General features: G+C 43.8%; 1 long non-coding RNA gene across 1 annotated transcript; it reads right to left on the bottom strand.

The window, feature by feature from the left end:
* Nucleotides 1-1,026: 1,026 nt before the first annotated feature.
* LOC142254469 (uncharacterized) lies at nucleotides 1,027-21,891 on the bottom strand. The gene is made up of 4 exons (XR_012727233.1): nucleotides 21,805-21,891; nucleotides 9,774-9,861; nucleotides 6,553-7,001; nucleotides 1,027-1,840 (listed from the first exon to the last, which is right to left on the bottom strand). It is a non-coding gene; the product is annotated as an uncharacterized LOC142254469 (long non-coding RNA).
* Between the last annotated feature and the right edge of the window lie 1,509 nt (nucleotides 21,892-23,400).

The raw sequence follows: 23,400 nt of genomic DNA, 5'->3' as shown, positions 1-23,400 counted from the left end.
CATTACTCTACTATCTTAGGGGATATACCTATGTTTCTCTGGTTATTTATATAGCCATCTGGGATATAATCAAACTATCCTGTTCCCCGCACAGAAACTAAGGGGTAGCCTGTCTCCCTCCCTGTGATTTTTTTCTCTGTCTCATTTAATTGGATTTTAACTATGTATGTTTAACCACTAACTGCAATCACATGTGATTTCCAGTATTTTGTATTTTTTGTAATAATAAAAACTGTATACTTTTTTCACAATTGTGGTGCAGTAGTTCTTACTCCAAAAAAATATGGTAAATACCCCCCCCTCGTTCACAAGTTTTTGGATATTTGTGAAATGAACGACGTGTCAACGATCAACGATTTGGTGAGTATTTTAGATCGTTAGCGGACGCTCGTAGGTGTCACACGCAACGTCGTCGCTAACAAGGCTGGATGTGCGTCACGAATTCTGTGACCCCAGCGATATCGTTGCGTGTAAAGCGGCCTTTACAAGGAGACAAATACACACATAGGCTATACAGATTTATTTGTAGACATTTTGAGGTTCCCAGGCAGCCATTTATTCAACACTGGGATTAATAAGGCAGAGAAGATATGGCCACCACATATCCACATTACAGGGATTTCGGAAGGATAAAAGTAGCAATAAAACGTTTATTTCCATTTCAGAGATTTGTTAAACACTGGTTTAGATGCCTCAGGGGCCAAAGTACACAGGAAAACCTTCCATGTGAACATAGGTGGAAAGTTTCTAAAGTTCTTTGAACATCTAGAAGCAGTGATGTCTAAGACTGGACGAGGACGACATCTGGTGGTGGAATTTTATATTATATCATATTGTTTTTCTGTATTTGAATTGTACAGATGTTTTTAGTAGGGATGATCGAATACTTCGATTATCCGGCTTTGTGAATATTTTCCGAATGCCTCGCCGCTATTCGACTATTCGATGCGCAATGTAAGTCTATGGGAAGCCCGAATAGTTCCGAATAGTTGTTATTCGGGTTTCCCATAGACTTACATTGCGCATCGAATATTCGCGAATAGTCAAATAGCGGCGAGGTATTCGGAAATTATTTTTGAAGCCGGATAATCAAAGTATTTGATCATCCCTAGTCTTTAACCTTTTCCTAGCCAATAAAATTTCCTGTTCTGCCCATTGAAATCCTACTATAATTGGGAAAAAACGACAAAACAGAATTTTGCAAAATGAATGAATTTTGTAAAATAAATCAATAGGAAATCAATTTATTCATATATGAATGATAAACAAGGCAGTGGCCCGACAAAGGAGCATAACGGAATTTTTGGAATGTCCCCCCCGGGGGGACTCAGAATAGGAAAAGGTTAATACTGGGCTCAGTTCACATCACTGTTTAAAACTCTACCATTCTGATCCATATAGGTAGTCCGTATTTATGTGACGTACAAATCTGCCATATTACGGACTTGCCAGGTGGACCTATTGAACATGTAATAGGGTCTGACAGGTTTCCATCATGGTGTCAGTGCCAGGCGGTCGGGCAGACCCAGGAGGTGGATCCACTGGGCCGAACTCTAAGATGGTGGCAAGGAGTCCGGTAGCTGAAGCACTATGGGCAGTAGAACAGTCCGTGCCAGTGAGTGTAACGAAGAAGTCCCTGGGACCACGGAGTCACAGATGGTAGTCCGGGTGACGTAGCTCAGGTTCGGAAGCCGAGGTGATGTCAGGCGGGGTCCGGAACCTTTGGAGCGAGATGACGGGTCACCGCAGGGATCCGAGATGGTACGGACTGTCAGATGGCAGACGGACAGCGTGCGGGGTTCGGGATTCAGCAGGACCGGATGGCGAGGCAGGATCAGCTCTAGAAGAGAGATACGTGAGTATGGCACGAAGACACAAGGAGACCTGACTCCTAGCTTGGAAAACACGAAGATCAGGCCCCGCCCTCTTGGACAATACACCCCTTTATACCCTGTACCTGTTTAGCCTCATTTCCTGTTAATGGACGCTGGCCCTTTAAGAAAGGGTCAGTGACCGCGCGCGCGCCCTAATGCGCATGCGCGCAGCCCGGGTGCCAGAAGCCAGGGAAGGAGGCTGAGAAGAGGATGCAGGGGAGCCGGCCAGGGCCTGGGAAGCCGTCGGGCGCCGCGATCGGAGACCAGGGGGCCTGGGAAGGACGGGCACCGGAGCCAAGGACCCGGGGAGCGTGGCAGGTGAGCCGGGGAGCGGGGCTGAGGACCCGGGGAGCGGAGCAGAGGACCCGGGGAGGGGAGCCAAGGACCCGGGGAGCGTGACACATGGTGCCCATCATTTTACTGGAAAAGCGCTAAGATAAACAGACAAGATTTATATATATGGACTCTTTATAATTGTATTACTACTATATTTTACACTGATGGCCTATCCCTAGGAAAGGTCATCAATGTCTGATCAGCCAGGGTCTGACACCCGGCACCTCGCCGATCCGCTGTTCTTGGTGTCGGCAGCAGGAGGCTGGAAATGCTCAGTTCTGGAGCTGCCCCATCTTTTGATAGCAGCCGGGTACTGCATACCCACCTCCCATTAAAATCAATAATAGGCGGATGTGCCCTACCTGGCCGCAGCCACTATCAGTTGACGGGGCAGCTCCGGAACTGAGCATTTCCGGCCCCCTGCTGCCAACACTGGCACCAAGAACAGCTTATCAGCAGTGGTGCCAGATGTTGGACCCTTGCTGATCAGTCATTGATGACCTACAGTTAGGTCCAGAAATATTTGGACAGTGACACAAATTTTGGCATTTCACCTGTTTACCAAAACATATTCAATACACGGTTATGTAGTTGGTGTGTGTTTTTAAGTGCTTATTCTCAGCTTTAATTTGAGGGTATTCACTTTCTAATTGTGGTAAAGGTTTAGGAAATATCGCTCTTTAAAATGTATCTGCCTCTTTTTCAAGGGACCAAAAGTAATTGGACAATTATCTCAAAAACTCTTTAATGGGCTGCAGTAGATAATGCAGCAATAGCAGGGGCTATTCTCTCATTAATCAATTAAGCAGTTAAAAGGTCTGGAGCTGATTCCAGGTGCGGTATTTGCATTATGAAGCTGTTGCTGTGAACCCACAACATGTGGTCAAAGGAGCTCTCAATGGAGGAGAAACAGAACATCTTTGGGCTGAAAAAAATAAGAAAAAATCCATCAGAGAGAGAGCAGTAATGTTAGGGGAGGCCAAATCAAGAGTTAGGTATATTTGGGGTAAAAAATGAGCACTGGAGAGTTTGGGAACTCAAAGAGGCCTGGATGTCCAAGGAAGATAATAGTGGCAGATGATCACAGAATCCTTCCTTTAGTGAAAGAAAACTCTTTCACAACATTAAACCCAAGTGAAGACCACTTTCCAGGAAGTGGTTGTTTCAGGATCTAAGTCCGCCATAAAGAGAAGACTGAGAGCAAATACAGAGGGGTCATCACAAGGTGCAAACCATTAATTAGTCTTAAAAATAGAAAGGCCAGATTAGACTTTGTCAAAAAGCACCTAAGGAATTCGGCCAGTTCTGGAAAAGCAGCAGAGGACAGATAAGACTAAAGGGGGCTTTACATGCAACGACATCGCTAACGAGATGTCGTTGGGGTCACGGAATTCGTGACGCACATCCAGCCTCGTTAGTGACGTCGTTGCGCGTGAAACGTACGAATGACTGCTAACGATCAAAATTACTCACCTAATCGTTGATCGTTCTAATCCCAAATATCGTTGCTGTTGCAGGACGCAGGTTGTTCGTGGTTCCTGAGGCAGCACACATCGCTACGTGTGACACCCCAGGAACGAGGAACAACACCTTATCTGCATCCTCCGGCAATGAGGTGGGCGTCACTTTCTTTCGGCTGCTTCTCCGCTCCTCCACTTCTATTGAACGGCTGCCGTGTGACGTCACTGTGACGCCGCACGAACCGCCCCCCTTAGAAAGGAGGCGGTTCGCCAGCCACAGCGATGTCGCTAGGCAGGTAAATAGGTGTGACGGGTCCTAGCAATGTTGTGCACCACGGGCAGCGATTTGCCCGTGACGCACAACCGGCGGGGGCGGGTGCTTTCACCAGCTACATCACTAGCGATGTTGCTGCGTGTAAAGCAGCCTTAAGATCAACCTGTACCAGAATGATGGAAAGACGAAAGTCTGGTGAAGGTTTTGAGCGGCTCATGATCCAGAGCACAGCAAGTCCTTTGTAACACATGGCGGAGGCAGTGTGATGGCTGGGCATGCAGAGCTTCCAATGTAATTTGGTCACTAGTGTTTATTGATGATGTGACTGAAGACAGAAGCAGCCGGATGAATTCTGAAGTGCACAGGGCTTTACTTTCTGCTCAGATTCCACCAAATGCAGAGAGGTTGGTTGGGTGGCGCTTTACTGTATAGATGGTTAATGACCCAAAATAGACTGCGAATGCAACCCAAGAATTTTTCAAGGCAAAGAAGTGGAATATTCTGCAATGGCCGAGTCAATCACCAGCTCTGAACCCATCGAGCTGCATTTCACATGCTTAACCCTAGAACGCATACCTGGGGCCTCGCAGGCCTGCTAGGTCATTTGTTTTCTATGGTAGATTGAATTGCTTGCGCGTTCTAGGGTTAACACAAAACTTAAAGCAGAAAGAGCCACAAACAAGAAACAAATGAAGTCAGCTGCAGTAAAGGCCGGCAAAGCCTTGCAAAGGAGGAGACCAAATGTTTAGCAATGTCCATGGCTTCAAGAATTCAGGCGGCCATTGACTGCAAAGGATTCTCTGCAAAGAATTAAAAATTAACACTTTATTTATGGTAAAGTAAATTTATCCAATTTCTTTTGAGTCTCTGAAATGAGGAGCCTTTGTAGAAAAATGGTTGTAATTCCTAAATATTTCATAGGATATTTTTGTTTAACCTCTTTAATTAACCCTGAAAGTCTCCACTTCAATTGCATATCAGTTGTTTCATTTTAAATGAAAAAAATAGCGGCCTGCAGAGCTGAAATCACGAAGATTCAGTCACTGTCCAAATATTTCTGGACCTAACCATACCTTAAGGATAGGCCGTCAAAGGAAAAGTGGGAGATAACTTCTTTAAGCTCCATTTCATAGGACAATATAATAAAATGGGCCTGTTGAGAGTATTAGGACCTTATAATAATTCACGTAAATGGTTTCTACATGGATAGAAGCAGAGTCAAAGCCATAAAAATGCAGCCACCATGCATCATCAGATGCTGATTTGAATTCTAACAATATCCCATATACAGTAAGTCAGAGATCTAAAATAATCCTCTATGGATCTGAAAAATAATTTTTTTTAGATCTGCTTTAAAGATCAGATTCCAGACCTGCAAAAGAAGCGTGGGTCATCCAGAAAGAATGATCCAGAAGAGACATGCTGCAGAACCTGAACATGGGAGAAGCTGATAGTGCTACCATATTATTATTATTATTTTTTATTATAGCGCCATTTATTCCATGGCGCATTACAGGTGAAAAGGGTATACATAAAATTAAGTACAACAATCATTAACAATACAAAACAGACTGGTACAGGAGGAGAGAGGACCCTGCCCGCGAGGGCTCACAGTCTACAGAGGATGGGTGGGAGTACAATAGGTGAGGACAGAGCTGGTTGCGCAGTGGTGTACTGGTCTGAGAGCTATTGTGGTTGTAGGATAGTCGGAAGAGGTGGGTCTTCAGGTTCCTCTTGAAGCTTTCCACGGCAGGAGAGAGTCTGATATGCTGGGGTAGAGCATTCCAGAGTATGGGGGATGCACGGGAGAAATCTTGTACACGATTGTGGGAGGATTAGATAAGAGAGGAGTAAAGAAGGAGATCTTGTGAGGATCTGAGGTTGCATGCAGGTAGGTACCGGGAGACTAGGTCACAGATGTAGGGAGGAGACAGGTTGTGGATGGCTTTGTATGTCATGGTTAATGTGTTGAACTGGAGTCGTTGGGCAATGGGAAGCCAGTAAAGGGATTGGCAGAGTGGCGAGGCTGGGGAATAGCAAGGGGAGAGGTGGATTAAGCGGGCTGCAGAGTTTAGGACAGATTGGAGGAGTGCAAGAGTGTTGGAAGGGAAGCCACAGAGCAGGAGGTTGCAGTAGTCAAGGCGGGGGGTGATGAGGGCATGTACTAATGTTTTTGCTGATTCTTGGTTAAGGAAAGCACAGATCCGGGAGATATTTTTAAGTTGTAGTCTGCATGAGGTGAAGAGGGCTTGGATGTGCGGCTTGAAGGATAGAGCAGAGTCGAAGGTTACTCCAAGGCAACGAGCCACATGTCACAAAAAATATGTCGTACCCCAATAAGAATGACCCAGACCACCATACATGTGTTCCTGAAATACTCAGTTCCACCATATTGCTCCTTTTAATTATATAGTGCTGTCACATTTTTCTCAAAAGAGAAAAATATGTCTATAAATGCCAGTGAAGTTACCAAAGGACAATCATGCAAGATATATAGATATATGGATAAATAGAGGAATAGATAGATAGATGTTTGTTTAGCTTTAGTTGTCAAAGTACATGTTTTTATACATATAGGTCTGTGTGAAAGTAATGTATATATACTCACATGTGGTCAAAATTGTTGGCACCCCTCTGTAACGTTCAGTCCAGAGGTGGATCCGCGGGACCGTGCACCGGACTCCCCCAGAGAGACAACCAGGAGCGAACCCCTATACAGGGACTGTCTGGCGGCCTCCCCAGAGGGCCTAGATGCACAGTAGCCGGGACACAAGTAAGTTCGGGTTTCGTGTCCTTCAGACGTCCATACGGGATATGGCGACGGGTCCAACTGTAGCCATGGGTAGGATGGATGACTGGACCTGGATACGGGTGCCGAGTGGAAACAGCAGACGGAGTCCAGGTCCAGCGAGGAGTGCAGGCTGATGTGGCCAGATGGAAACCAGAACCGGTGACGGGTACAGGCTGGCGGAAGATGACAGGATCCTCAGCTGATAGTCACCGGGGCAACTCCTGGGAAACCGTCAGGCTGGACACGCTCAGGTTGGCAGTCGGACACTGTGGGCAGAGATAGGGTTAACCTGGGTACGAAGCACAGAGGGACCTGAATACCTAGCGCAAGAGGTAAACTACAAGAACACGTTGAACAGGCACTGCCCACAAGAAAAAGGAAGTCTTCAATACCCTATACCTGTAATCAGCCATATCCTGTTTCAGTGACGCTGGCCCTTTAAGAAGAGGTGAGTGAGCGCACCCGCGCCCTAGTGCGCATGCGCGAGGCCCGAGAGCCGGAGATCAGTACAGGACGCAGAGAAGAAGGTGGAGGAGATACAAGGGAGCCAGAAGCAGAGTCCCGGACCACAGCTGGACGCCGGAACCGACGGGCAGGGATCACGAGGGAGGGAGAGCGGGAGCAGCAGCCGCGCCCAGAGCGCCCGGGGACCAAATCAGTGAGTGACAGGCGGCGCCGGGATCCTGGGAGCGTGACACCCTCCCCTTCGTTTAATGAAAGAAAAACCCAGAATGGTCAAAGAAATAACTTGAATCTGACAAAAGAAATAATAAATAAAAAAATCTATGAAAATGAACAAATGAAAGTCAGACATTGCTGCTTTTCTGCTTCAACAGAATTTTTAAAAAAATAAAAACTCATTAAATCGGCCTGGACAGAAATGATGGCACCCTCCTCCTCCTCCTCCTTAACTAATATTTTGTTGCACAACTTTTTGAGGCAATCACTGCAATCAGGCGATTCCTGTAACTGTCAATGAGGCTTCTGCACCTCTCGATAGGTATTTTGGCCCATTCTTCAAGAGCAAACTGCTCCAGTTGTCTGATGTGTGAAGGTCGCCTTTTCCAGACTATTCAGCTCTTTTCAAAGATGCTCAATAGGATTTAGGTCAGGGCTTATAGAGGCTACTTCAGAATAGTCGAAAGTTTTCCTCTTAGCCATTCTTGGGTGTTTTTAGCTGTTTTGGGTCATTATCCTGTTGCAAGACCCATGACCTGCAGCTAAGATCAAGCTTTCTGACACTGGGCAGCACATTTCTCTCTGGAATCCCTTGATAGTCTTGAGATTTCATTGTACCCTGCACAGATTCAAGACACCCTGTGCCAGATGCAGCCCCAGAACATAACAGAGCCTCCTCCATGTTTCACAGTAGGGACAGTGTTCTTTTCTTGATATGCTTCATTTTTCCATCTGTGAACATAGAGCTGATGTGCCTTGCCAAAAAGGTCCATTTTTGTCTCATCTGTCCATAGGACATTCTCTCAGAGGCTTTGTGGCTTGTCAACATGTAGATTGGCAAATTCCAGTCTGGCTTTTTTATGATTTTTTTTCAACAATGGTGTCCTCATTGGTCGTCTCCCATGAAGTCCACTTTGGCTCAAACAACGACGGATGGTGCGACCTGACACTGATGAACTTGAGCTTGAAGTTCACCTTTAATCTCTTTAGAAGTTTTTCTGGGCTCTTTTGTTACCATTTGTATCCATCTCTTTGATTTGTCATCAATTTTCCTCCTGCAGTCACATCCAGGGAAGTTGGCTACAGTCTCATGGATCTTAAATTTCTGAATAATATGTGCAACTGTAGTCACAAAAATGATTGATTGCTCTCAGTGAGAGAAACAAAATTAAAATTTTGTAGTTGTGATATCTTTTAATGGCTAACTAAAATAAAATATGATGTTATAAAGCAAGCTTTCGAGACATCTCAGGTCTCTTCCTCAGGCATGGTATGACAAAATATCTGAAGAAACACAAATATATACAAAAAACAGGGCAGAGCGATGCATAGTAAAAGGACATTTAAATAAACAAACACTGAGCTTGGAAAGTGAATCCTTAATTAGCTTTGATTAGTGGTGTGAGTTTTATTGTCTCAATATCCATGTAAAGGTCCAGTCACACTAAGCAACTTACCAGCGATCCCAACAACGATAGGGATCGCTGGTAAGTTGCTAGGAGGTTGCTGGTGAGATGTCACACTGCGACGCTCCAGCGATCCCACCAGCAACCTGACCTGGCAGATGTCTCGAAAGCTTGCTTTATAACATCATATTTTATTTTAGTTAGCCATTAAAAGGTATCACAACTACAACATTTTAATTTTGTTTCTCTCACTGAGAGCAATCAATCATTTTTCAACTGGCTAACACGGTACCAAAACCTTTTTCTTTTAACTGTAGTCACAGGAACATCAAACTGCTTGGAGATGGTCTTATAACATTTACCTTTAACATGCTCGTCTATAATTTTCCTTCTAATCTCCTGAGACAACTCTTTCCTTCGCTTCCTCTGGCCCATGTTAAGTGTGATATACACCATGTCACTAAACAGCACAGTGAGTATCTGTAGCCCTATATACAGGTCCACTGATTGTAGACACCTGTGATGTTAATTAGTGGACACACCTTGATTTAACATGTCCGTTTTGTCACATTATTTTCAGGGGCGCCATCATTTCTGTCCAGGCCAGTTTCATGAGTTTTAGTTTTAAAAAAAATTCTGTGGAACTGTGCCGCCCCTGCAGCAGATCGAACCGCTCGGATCCGGGGGTGGTGATCGTTCGTGGCTCGAGGGTCTCTGGACCCAGGGGCTTAGGGGCCACACTCAAATGAAAAGGGAGTATTTACAGGGGATTTGGTATAGTTTGTGATGCCACCCGTGGTGTGCGGTAACGGGGAGTACCGCTGCTGCCGTTGGGAGTACCCGGGGTGATGGAGTGGGGCAGCTAGGTGATGTTGTCCTCCACGGGTAGGGGTAGGCCCCGGGTCCCTGGATGGAGATGTGGGGACGCAGTGCAGGGGTCAGTCGGGTACTCACTCAGCAACGAAGCAGACGCTAACAACAGGGTAAACCAAGTCTCTGAACGCCGTTGCCTCTCGAGGGGAGCTCGTCCGGGTCCCGTCCCCTGGAACATACAAAGTTTTTGGGAAAGTGACAGTAAAAAAATGAGAGACCCTCCCCCCCCTCCCCCACAAGTCTGTCATTTTATTTCTCTTGGTTTTATGGATAAATCGATGACAGATATAACAAAATGCCAGAATTGCATTTTTTTAATACATACCGCTCTGGCAAAAATTAAGAGACCACTGCAAAATTGTCAGTTTTTCTGATTTTTCTCTTTATATTTTTGAGTAAAATGTAAATTGTTCTTTTATTCTATAAACTACTGACAACGTCTCCGAATTTCCAAGCAATATATGTTCTATTTATTTTCTGAAAATGAGAAATGGTCAAAATAACAAAACAATGCACAGAATGCACAGCGCTTTCACACTTCAAATAATGCAAAGAAAACAAGGTCATAATCATTTAGAAACAACAATACTAATAATGTTTTACCTCAGGAAGATTCAGAAATCAATATTTTGTGGAATAACCATGATTTATAATCCCAGCTGTCATGCGTCTTGGCTGCTTTCCACCAGTCTGTCACACTGCTTTTGGGGTGACCTTATGCCACTCCTGGTGCAAAAATGTAAGCAGTTCTTTGTTTGATGGCTTGTGACTATCCATCTTCTTCTTGATTACATTCCAGAGATTTTCCATGAGGTTCAGATCTGGAGATTGGGCTGGCCATGACAGGGTTTTGATGTGGTGGTCCTTCATCCACACATTGATTGACCTAGCTGTGTGGCATGGCGCATTGTCCTGCTGGAAAAAACAGTCCTCAGAATTGGGGAACATTGCCTGAGCAGAAGGAAGCAACTGTTTTTCCAGGATAACCTTGTATGTGGATTGATTCATACGTCGTTTGCAAAGTTTAATCTGCCCAATTTCTAGAGTAAAGGCTACTTTACATGCTGCAATATCAGTCCCAATATCGCTAGCGTGGGTACCCGCCCCCATCTGTTGTGCGACACGGGCAAATCGCTGCCCGTGCCGCACAACATTGCGCAGACCCGTCACACATACTCACCTGCCCGGCGACGTCGCTGTGACCGGCGAACCGCCCCCTTTCTAAGGGGGCGGTCCATGCGGCGTCACAGCGACGTCACTGAGCGGCCGCCCAATAGCAGCGGAGGGACGGAGATGAGTGGCCGGAACATCCCGCCCACCTCCTTCCTTCCTCATAGCGGCCGGGAGGCAGGTAAGGAGAGGTTCCTCGTTCCTGCGGCGTCACACATAGCGATGTGTGCTGCCGCAGGAGCGACGAACTACATCGTTACTGCTGCAGTAATGATAATCGAGAATGCACCCCCATGTCACCGATGAGCGATTTTGCACGTTTTTGCAACGATGCAAAATCGCTCATCGGTGTCACACGCATCAACATCGCTAATGCGGCCGGATGTGCGTCACAAATTCCGTGACCCCAACGACTCCGCATTAGCGATGTCGCAGCGTGTAAAGCCCCCTTTAGGTAATCTTATCTGATGAGTCTAATTTTAAACTTTGCCCAACACCTGGTCGTCTAATGGTTAGACGGAGACCTGGACAGGCATACCATCCACAGTGATTTGCATCCACTCTGAAATTTGGTGGAGAATCGGTGATAATCTGGTGATGCTTCAGCAAGACTGGAATTGGGCAGATTAAACTTTGCGAAGGTTGTATGAATGAAGCCGCATACAAGGTTATCCTGGAAAAACAGTTGCTTCCTTCTGCTCAGGCAATGTTCCTCAACTCTGAGGACTGTTTTTTCCAGCCGGACAATGCTCCATGCCACACAGCTAGGTCAGTCAATGTGTCAATCAATTCCTGAGATAAAACTTTATTAGTAGTGTTGTTTCTAAATGATTACAAACTTGTTTTCTCTGCATCATATGAGGTCTGAAAGCGCTGTGCATTCTGTGCCTTGTTTTGTTATTTTGACCATTTCTCATTTTCAGAAAATAAATACAAAAGAAATTCGGAGACGTTGTCAGTAGTTTTGTTGAGGATAAAGAATTGAGTATCCAAAAATACTTAATTCAGCCATTTCATAGACTCAGTTATATAGTTCAGTAGATGTGAACTAACACACATATTTGTGAATGCTTTTGTTTCTTACTAACATGTATATATGTATATTGCATATTCAGTGTATTTTCCTTAAACTCAGTATATACTAGGATATATATATATATGTATAGCCTGAAGATGGCCACCATTTCCTGTTCTACACCCAACACAGATGGACAAAGGAAAATTCCTGGAGCCTGGACTGTCCAATCCAAGAAGAATATGCAGATCTCTCTACGTCATGAAGCCCTGACCTACGATACCTGATTGGACTAAAACTTTTGTTTACACCCCCTTACTGTTTGGTCTAGAGTTTCTTTCAAACAATAAAGAACACACTTGGTTGAGAGCCAGTCATGGAGATAGATATAACTGACTTGCTGTGCAGTTATTTATTCTCGTGTGCACACATGACATTTTTAATTAGAAGCAGCAGCCGGATATCGAGAGATCCTTTGAGTCTCATCATCATCGTCATTCTGACCTTGACAGCTGGCACCCCAGATGGGACCACCGAGAAGGGTGAGTCAGAGCTTCCATTTTCCGGACGTCTGGGGGCTGCTCCACAAGTATCCAGGTGTTGCTCGATATCGAGGACTTGATCACCCTCCGTTTCACGGTTTGCATCATATACATTGTGTGTGCTGTTTTATCTGTGGTTCGAGAGACACCTGGCGAAAGGGGGTGGTCACTAGTCCGGAGAATGGTAGTGCACCGGAGACCTAACGGTGTGACTGTCACTCGCCGGTGGGCAAGAAACGGACCCAGTCCCCATAGGGGCTAGGGGTAGGTTTTAAAGTATCTGGCTGTCTGTAATTAGAAATGGGGTGTTTTTTTTTTGAGTAGCTGTTGGGTTGTATAAAGTGTATAGTTAATCAGGCTTGTGATTTCTCTGTTTGGTTCTCGGAGAGTTAATTGTCTGTTATTGTTCACGGAGGGAGAGAAAATGGAGGCTAAGGAGCTGCTGTCTTTGTTCTGTGAAGAAGCAGGGGGGGAGGTTAATCACCCACTGCCTGCAGTTTTTTTCTTCACTGAGAGCGAAGAGGCAGACTGCGGGGGTCTGGTTAAGCCCAGGGGCATCCCTGACAGTCTTTCTATTGAGAACAAGGAATGCGAGAGGGGGGAGCACATCCTTACATTCTTACACTCAGAGGAAGCAAAAAGGTGGGAGCCATATGTCCACCAGCTGCTTGAGGCAGAGCGGAGATCAAGTTGCATAGCTATGTCTCTGCTGTCTTTTAGCTGAGAAACAAGGGGGGGTGGAAGAGTGAAGAGGCAGACGCCAGTGGTCAAAACAGCGCAGCTTTTTGCAGTGAAGAGAAAGGAAGGGTCAGTTGGGTAATATACAGGAGATGGCTGCAGCCTTTGTATAGTAAAGCAAACAGATGAGTTGTAATGATTTGAAAGAAAGACAAGTGTTATTTTGGTTTGGATTAGAGAGAAATTAATGCGTTTTTCAGTCTTTTTAAATTGTTTGTTTTTGAACAGAAGTATGAGAACTAGCGATTCCCCTGTGTTGCGGATAACACAGCCACTGTTTGTTAGATATTAGATATTAAATATTGAATATTAAATATTGAATATTGGATATTGAATGTTGGATAGATAATAGACGAGGCGGGAAGGGTTCTGTTAACTTAAAGTGGATTTAGCGTATTCCCCAGCGGTTTAGGCGCATGTCACTGTCTGCGTGGCAGACGAGGCGGGAAAGGAACTCACTTTAGTTAAGGTAAAAGTGTCGGAATTAGCGTATTCCCTTGCGTATTAAACGTGAGTCACTGTTATGAGGCGGTAGGTCTTCATAACGAGACGGGAAAGAATTTCGGTTGGAGCCGGCCGGTCCAATTAAGCACTGTATACTCTGTTCAAAAGATAAATATGTTGTTTTTAGTAAAAGCTGAGAACGCTGTCACCCTAGTTACAAAAAACGGAAAAAATATAAAAGATTGCAAAAAGTTGTGTAAAATCGTTGGACTACCACTAGATGGCAGGCTGCAATCCATGTACTGAAGTTCAGATTAATCTCCAGTGAGAGTATCCTGGAGAACAAAGACCTCATTCACTGTCTGTTGCTGTTTGTAGAATCACTAAATGTTTTTCTCTAGCGGTGCCTCATTGTTCTGCTCTAGAAGTCATTATATCTGGTGCTAATCATATCTCTCCTTTGTATGCTGGAATGCAAATTTACAGGCACTAAAAGTATCCCTGGTTTACTACGTAGTTCCAGCCACTCCCAGTACACCCAGGGAGTCACAACATGGATGCTGCACCCGGAAGTCAGGTGCATGGAACTTCCTATGGCAGCCGTCTTGCTACACCCACTGATGGCAGTACACCTCATAAGCCACACCCCTCGCAATGGCTCTTTGTTCAAAGCTCTCCACCCATCCCCGGTGGGAGGTGTTCTGTGGTATAAATGACTAACATATTTGAATAAGTATAAATAGTATATTTGTTTACTCAGCTATCCCATAAATGCAAGTCAAAGATAAGTAAGTGAAACTTTTACAGAATTTTCTGTTCACATAAAATCAATTGGTATTTTAGAAGTCCTGCAGCATTATATCATAAAATAAAATAGAGGAAGGTAAATATATATATCTTTGTACTGTGTTAGTTACTTTAAAACAAAAATCGTAAACGACTTACCCCTACTGATGTCAAAATGTATCAAATCCATTTGTAAAAAGGAATTAGGAAAAATGTATAATGCATCCAATGTAGATATGGGAAATGGATGTGTTCACTGCTACGTCTTTGTTATAACAAAGGATGAGTTTTTTTCTTCTTCCTCTCTCGCTTTTAAGAGACAGGGATGGAATGTGTCTTGATGGAATGTGTCTCTCTCCAATAGTGACGTAAGTTTGGTTTAACCCTTAGAGTTCAGGATTTCCCATTTTTAGTTTGCTGTTTATACCTGAATAGGGAATATTAAATTTTATGGGATGTGCGATATAATTTGTGTTGTTTTGTTTTTTAATGGCGATTTCTTCGAACAATATATTTTTATTTTGTGACTATCACCTTCTCTGTTTTTATGATTATTTCTAAACATTTCATATATTTTTGCAAGTTAGTCGCCCAGTCACAGCTGTCATTTCATCATGTCTCAGTCGTTTCTACTATGTAAGGTTTTTCTTTTCTTTATGGATGCAGTGTTTATTGTAAGGTTTTTAAAATTTCTCAGTAATGTATAGTGTTGTGAGATGTACGTTATTTTCAGTGTTTGTTCATTTTAGGTTTTAGTATGTGGCTAATTTATTACCTGCTGTTTTATTTTTTCTTTTAGGGAATACCAGTATAAAAATGCTGAATTTTGCCATATTGGTAAATAAACAATTAAACAAGGGGGGAATAAGGTATTAATTATATTCTCCAGTTTCTTGGAGGGCGCAGCAGGCATATTATTTAGGTTTTGAAGCTGACCTTTTTCCCATAAGTTATGTTTATTAGATTACTATGAGGTATATCTGTTAACTGAAATAGGAAAGTCTTGTCTTATATGTTTATTTGTTTATTTATTTGTTTGTTTATTTATTTAGTATTCTCAGTCATGTGAAGTATAGATGACCACTAACTGTATTATGATCAGAGATAAAGTTATAAGAATGATCTAATGTATATTTTTTAGTTTTTGTTTTTATAGATGAAACCAGATGGTGGTCGATTCTGCACTGGATATGCTGCTGTTTACACCACATGAGGTAGTCTAAATTCGACCACTCCCTCCAATCCTATTGATACAGGAGACAGTGATGCATTAAATGCCTCTTTTGATTGGTAGAACAGGAGTGGGTAAGAGTTTTTAGAGGTGTATGTAGGTTGTAGATTTTTCCTGTTGTCAAATGAATTAGGTATGCCGAAAAGAAAGTCTAGATCTGAGCTGATGGATTCGGATGGAGATCCTTGCACAGGTGCAGCTGACCAAGAAGCAGTGAACGGGCCTAGAGTTGAGAGTCTTTCACCAATACCGACCATGCCTTGGTGACATTGGTCACGTCAGTGACTTCTGTCACTCCTTGTGTTCTTAAATCCCTACAGGAACAAGCGATACAACAAGGAATGGAGTGTGACATGCAAGGAGCCAGCTGACTGAGGAAGGTCTGTGGACAAAGGGTGGTAAGCTTTCTCTGTCATGAGAGCTCTTCTTAATGATGGCCCAGGTAACATCTGTGAAAGACAATTGTCAGTGTGTGCTTTGGTGACACCGGGTTCAGTACCCAGGTGGGCAGATTCACCCAGTCTTGTGAGACAAGTGCCTAGAACGAAGTGAGAAAAAAAACTGTAAAGAGTCCGTAGAAACACCCTGCACCTACTCTACCCATTCTTAGAGACTGCAAACTGATTATAGATGTATATCATGAGCACGTTGTATGCAAGTCTGTGCGTGTTGTGTAAATTTCTCTCCAGGTTTGGTCAGAGGCATTCCAGTGCAGAAAACGATATTATTGTTGAGAAGCACATGAAGGTGGTATGTAAGAAAAATGTGTTTACAAAAAGTGTATATTTTATAGAAAAGTGGAAACTAGTAAATCGTGTATAAAATGTATATGGTTTTCTTTTTGCAATAAGCAGGTCTTTATGTAAGATGTTTTTGGTTTAGCATAGACATGTATATTTTTATATAATTGACTGAATAGTGTGATAAACAGGTGTATTCTCCAATTCCAGATCTTAAATCAGAGCTATTAGCATATGGTCTCCAGTCAGGAGACTGATTGATCCTAAAGGACAAGCGAGAAAGAGCCATGAGTCAACACTAGAGGAGCTGATCCAACCGCAGAAAAATCTATGGATCCACACCTCACATTGTAGAAGGGTTAATCAACCAGAGCTGCACTGAGCGTTCTGCTCATACTTATCCTTTTCAGAAAACCCTGTACAGTCTTAGACCAGCATTGCCAGAACAGTTAGAAGAGAGGACTTAGAGAACCTTGAGACATGGGAAAGTCCAACTACAAAGGGTGAGGACTCGCCTAGGAGTCCTTGGTCTCAAACCGGTGAAGAAAACCCCTTTCCCCTTTCCGCCCATGCCTCAATGTTCAGTTAGGCAGGTTTTCCGATAAGTCTTTCTACCTCTCTTCCTAAGGGAACACAGTACCCTTAGAATTTAGAAATGGCAGAAGTAAGTCTTTAGGGGGGACTGTTGAGGATAAAGAATTGAGTATCCAAAAATACTTAATTCAGCCATTTCATAGACTCAGTTATATAGTTCAGTAGATGTGAACTAACACACATATTTGTGAATGCTTTTGTTTCTTACTAACATGTATATATGTATATTGCATATTCAGTGTATTTTCCTTAAACTCAGTATATACTAGGATATATATATATATGTATAGCCTGAAGATGGCCACCATTTCCTGTTCTACACCCAACACAGATGGACAAAGGAAAATTCCTGGAGCCTGGACTGTCCAATCCAAGAAGAATATGCAGATCTCTCTACGTCATGAAGCCCTGACCTACGATACCTGATTGGACTAAAACTTTTGTTTACACCCCCTTACTGTTTGGTCTAGAGTTTCTTTCAAACAATAAAGAACACACTTGGTTGAGAGCCAGTCATGGAGATAGATATAACTGACTTGCTGTGCAGTTATTTATTCTCGTGTGCACACATGACATTTTTAATTAGAAGCAGCAGCCGGATATCGAGAGATCCTTTGAGTCTCATCATCATCGTCATTCTGACCTTGACAGTTTATAGAACAAAAAAAACAAAAATATACCTATAAAGAGAAAAATCAGAAAAACTGAACATTTTGCAGTTGTCTCTTAACTTTAGCCAGAGCTGTATAAATATATATATAGTTTATTTATATTTATTATATATATTCATTTATATTTATTTAATTAATATTATTATTTTATTTATTTTTTAAATTAGGATGATTGAAATTTTTATATTTTATCATTTTTCATGTGTCTTAAAAAAGATACTTTTTGTTGTTGATTTTCACCTTAAGAGGGCTTTACACGCTGCGACATCGCTAATGCGGAGTCGTTGGGGTCACGGATTTTGTGACGCACATCCGGCCGCATTAGCGATGCCGTTGCGTGTGACACCGATAAGCGATTTTGCATCGTTGCAAAAACGTGCAAAATCGCTAATCGGTGACATGGGGTCCATTCTTAAAAATCGTTACTTCAGCAGTAACGAAGTTGTTCCTCGTTCCTGCGGCAGCACACATCGCTGCGTGTGACACCGCAGGAACGAGGAAGCTCTCCTTACCTGCCTCCCGGCCGCTATGAGGAAGGAAGGAGGTGGGCGGGATGTTACGTCCCGCTCATCTACGCCCCTCCGCTGCTATTGGGCGGCGGTTCAGTGACGCTTCAGTGACGTCGCACGGACCGCCCCCTTAGAAAGGAGGCGGTTCGCCCGTCACAGCGACGTCGCCTGACAGGTAAGTATGTGTGACGGCTGTTGTGCGGCACGGGCAGCGATTTGCCCGTGTCGCGCAACAGATGGGGGCGGGTACCCACACTAGCGATATCGGGACCGATATCGCAGTGTGTAAAGTAGCCTTTACTGTTTTCGTCTCCTCTAGGAGACTTGAACCTATGATTGATTGTTCGATCACTTATACTATATACTGCCGTTCTCATCATACTGTAGTTCCACAACACTCAGCATGCACTTCTACAAAAATATAGGACTACAAGTGTCAGTATGTCCTGTTATATGAGTTTCTCATCATTTTATAGCTCTACAACACTCAGCATGTACATCTGGGAAAGTATAGAAGTAGCATGCTCCATCCTCAAGTTTTTCATTGTGATGTGGTCTATAATGAAATTGATGTCCCCCCTTATGAAACTCATCCCATAGTAGGACCAAGATGGCCTCCATGGAGTTCCATGCATCATGGTGGGGAGGGGAGGCTATGAGTGTCAGTGGACAACCATTTAATTGATGCTGTTATTGACAGTGGCATCTAAATGGTTAAACAGCAGTGATTGGCACTCTGGTTGCTGCTGTTGGGGCAGGTGATGGCACATACCCTCTGTCATTGACAGTGGCATCTAAATGGTTAAACAACAGTGATCGGCGCTCTGGTTGCTGCTGTTGGGGCACCTGATAGCACATACCCTCTGTCATTGACAGTGGTATTTAAATGGTTAAAGAGCAGTGATCGACACTCTGGTTGCTGCTGTTGGGGCAGGTGATGGCACATACCCTCTGTCATTGACAGTGGCATCTAAATGGTTAAACAGCAGTGATCGGCGCTCTGGTTGCTGCTGTTGGGGCAGGTGATGGCACATACCCTGTATGGAGTTCCCTGACTGTGATGTATATCTACACCAGGGTGTGTGGTGGGGTTAATACAGCAATGTCAGAGGTAAAATCATCAGATATTAAGACCTCTGAGATGACGGCTCATTATCAGGTTATAGTTCTTTTCTGGACTGAGACCAATGCAATATTTTTACCATCTTGTGTATTTTTCTCCATTGTTTGCAGGGCGCTGAGAACATGGCCCGTCTCGAAAATTCCACGCAAGAAACATCACTTCTATCTGATGATGTGGAAAAGGGAGCGGACCCGCAAGAGCAGAACCTGCCCCCGCAGACTGGAATGTCAACTACCTGTTCAATCATTAGTGTGATGATTCTATTCTACATGAATCTAGTAACTTACATAGCTACTTATATTGGAGCAGGTAGGTAGCCGTACACCGTGTTATGTCGGGCGGCAAAGGTTATCTGGCCCATAGTTATACAGTAAAAAAGTAACAAATCTTCCTTCCCAACGAGAGGCTCATTAGTGGCTGTGACGTCTATTCCTGCACTTCTCTGAGTACAATAACCATTCATTATCTGCTTTTCCTTCTGCCAGCGGTGATACCTAACGTGCAAGCCTCTTTCAAGACTGATGACAGCGGAACCGGATGGATCAACACAGGTAAAATGTCAACATACAATCCTATTCTATAGGTCACTAGTGAGGACGAAAATTATTCCAGACTGGAATCTCCTGGCATCATAAGGTTCCACTTTGGTAGAGTTCACACGATGGCCGCCTACAAGTCTTTATAGTTCCCAAAATGCAAAAACTGATGAGGACGGGAGAAATTTTTAAGTGCAAACGTCTAAATCAGTGTTTCTCAACTCCAGTCCTCAAGACCCACCAACAGATCAGGTTTTCCTCAATATTAGACAAGGAATAATTCCATCACCTGTGCAACATTAATGAAAGCCTGAAAACCTGATTGAGGAAAACCTGAAAACATGATCTTTTGGTGGGTTTTGAGGACTGGAGTTGAGAAACACTGGTCTAAATAATCCTCAAATACAAAAAAAATGTGTAAAAATAATTTTTATTGACTGCGACCTCTTGGTTTTTTTCTTCTTTTTTTAGCATTCACAGCCACCTATGTGCTGTTTGCTCTACTCTATGGATACCTGGGTGACCGCTGTAACAGGAAAAACATCATGTGTGTAGGGATGACCATCTGGTCCATCGTAGAGTTCTACAGTTCCTTCATTCCCAATGAGGTAAACTGCATATAAACCCAAGTGGTAAAAGCTTAAAGACTTAGGTCTCATGCCGACATCTGTGGATCGCGGTCCGTATCATGGACTGTGTCTCCAGAACCAAGCATGACAGCCTCATAGAGATGTGCGGCGAGACTGTGTGAGGGTTTCCAGATGTTCTGAAGTCTCATGCCAACATCTGTGGATCGCGGTCCTATCATGTACTGTGTCTCCAGAACCAAGCATGACAGCCTTATAGAGATGTGTGAGACTGTGTGGGGGTTTCCAGATGTTCTTAAGTCTCATGCCGACGTCTGTCCTTTCATGGACTGTGTCTCCAGAACCAAGCATGACAGCCTCATAGAGATGAGCGAGACTGTGTGGGGGTTTCCAGATGTTCTTAAGTCTCATGCCGACGTCTGTGGATCGCGGTCCTATCATGGACTGTGTCTCCAGAACCAAGTATGACAGCCTCATAGAGATGTGCGAGGCTGTGTGAGGGTTTCCAGTAGTTTTTAAGTCTCATGCCGACGTTTGTGGATCGCAGTCCTATCATGGACTGTGTCTCCAGAACCAAGCATGACAGCCTCTCTCAATTCTGCTACATCCACCTCTCTCAATTCTGCTACATCTATCTCTCTCAGCTCTGATACTTCCATCTCTCCCAGCTGATACATCCATCTCTCTCTGCTCTGCTACATCCATCTCTCCCAGCTCTGCTGCATCCACTCTTCCCAGCTCTGCTACATCCATCTCTCTCAGCGACATTGATCTCACTCAGCTCTGCTACATCAATCTCTCTCAGCACTACTACATCCATCTCTCCCAGCTCTGCTACATTTATCTCTCCCAGCTCTGATAACATCCATCTCTCCCCAGCTCTGATAACATCTCTATCAGCTCTGCTACATGCATCTCTCTCAGCTCTGCTACATCTATCTCTCCCACCTCTGATAACATCCATCTCTCTCAGCTCTGCTACATGCATCTGTCAGCTCTGCTACATCTATCTCTCCCAGCTCTCCTACATCCATCTCTCTCAGCTCTGCTGCATTCACCTCTTCCCAGATCCATGTCTCCCAGCTCTGCTACATCCATCTCTCCCAGCTCCCACAGAACGTTCATCCCACAACCTTTTTTTTAATCCCTCAGAAGACACTATATGGACGTGACATCCTGGAAGGTCCTGTACACACTGGGTTACAGCGTCCACATTGCAATCTGGTCACGTCTATGACGTTACGGAAGGACCTATGATACAGAAAGTAAAAGTGCTCCCACTGCAGATGGTAGATGGAGTTGTTTAAAATAGAAGCAGGTGTCTGGGAGTAAGACCCCCAAATGTGGGAGGAGGTGCAGGGGGGCTTATCCCTGCCTGTATGATATGATGATAGTGACAGAAGGAAACATCGACACGCCCACTAACCTTGAAGGAGCCCATACATTCTAGGCTCAACCTGCACTGCAGACTGGTGACATGGGCCTGACGTCAGGGAAGGTCCTGTGTAGTTTTGTCTACCATTCCGTCCTCCCACCACTAGGTGTCGCTAGGGATCTGCCAGTGTCGGCGCTCTGTGCCCTGATGCTATAAAAGGAGCGCGGCGAGGAAGACGGCGCCATTTTGATCGCACCAGAGCAGTAGAGAATGCTGGTGTTGATCTGTGCGGTCGCTAAAACGCGGCAAAAAAAGTGTCTATGGGTCAATTACGCAGCAAAAAGCTGATAGTTACAGGGTAGATGGCGCAGCTTGGTGTAAAAGGGCGCCAGTGTGAATATGGTGTAGGCTTCAGTGATTTCATGAGGTAAAATTACCTCAGAAAAGATGATTCCTGTGGAGACGATCACTCAGAGCAGCCCTATAGAGATAGTTATCACAGGAGTATTGGCAGTTTAGGACTAGAACATGGCAATGCTCAGAATCGCTATTAATTTTACAAAATGCCCCAGAAATGTCCCATAAATAAAAAAGGAAAAAGTGAAGATGAGAGAAAATGCCGCAAAAAATCTGAAAACGATCAAATACAAAAGCAGAAAATGCAGAATAAAGGTGACTAAACCGCACGTCAGAAAGAGAAACCAAAAGCAGAGAAAATACCTGAGGAAAAAGCAAAATAAATCAGAAAATCAGCAAATGCTGTGTAATTACATCGAAGGAAGAAAATCTACAGCAAGGGAAGCGCAAAACTAAGGAAACTGAACCTGAAAAATAACGTCTAATTACAAAGAGCAATAATGGGGACGAGGGAGAAAATACCGCACAGAGCGCAAAAGAGGGTTCAAAAATCATCAGAAAATCCGTATAAATGGGATCAAAGGCCAAGAAAATGATTTTACAGCATCAAAACATAGCAGAAAACAGTGCAATAGGCATAATAGGAAAAAATGTGAAAAATCACATTTTAACCCCTTCATGACCAAGGAGGTATATATACGTCCTTGGCCGTGTGTCCATATAATGCGGGCTCGCGTTCCTCGCCGCCATCGCCACTCCTGTGACACAAGTGTCGGCACTCACAGGAGAGCAGCATTTCTGCTGAACAGAGCGGTGCTGATGATGAGGCAGAAGCATTGCTCTGATCAGGACAAGTGATCGGACAGTGCAGGTTTAACGTCCACTAGGAGGGCTAGAAAAATCAGTAATTTTTTTTTCAAAAAATAAAAAAACCTAAACGTTAAAATCATCCCTTTTTCACCCCATGGAAAAAAAAAACAAACACATTTGGTAATGCAAAGTTCAGAAATGCCCGTGCTATCAAAATATAAAATCAATTAATCTGATCAGTAAAAGTAGTGAGGAAAAAACCCACCAGAATTACGGTATGTTTTATTGGTCTCTGCAACATTGCATTAAAATGCAATAACAGGCGATCAAAACATGACATTACTCAAAAAATAATATAATTAATAACGTCAGTTCAAGACGCAAAATATAAGACGCCACTGAGCCCCAGATCCCGAAAAATGAGAACGCTACGTGTCTTAGAAAATGGTGGCAAAAGAACATTTTTTTTTTTACAAACTT

The sequence above is a fragment of the Anomaloglossus baeobatrachus genome, chromosome 10 (assembly GCF_048569485.1).
Source record: "Anomaloglossus baeobatrachus isolate aAnoBae1 chromosome 10, aAnoBae1.hap1, whole genome shotgun sequence".
Classification (NCBI taxonomy): domain Eukaryota; kingdom Metazoa; phylum Chordata; class Amphibia; order Anura; family Aromobatidae; genus Anomaloglossus; species Anomaloglossus baeobatrachus.
This window is presented reverse-complemented; position numbering and strand designations above follow the sequence as displayed.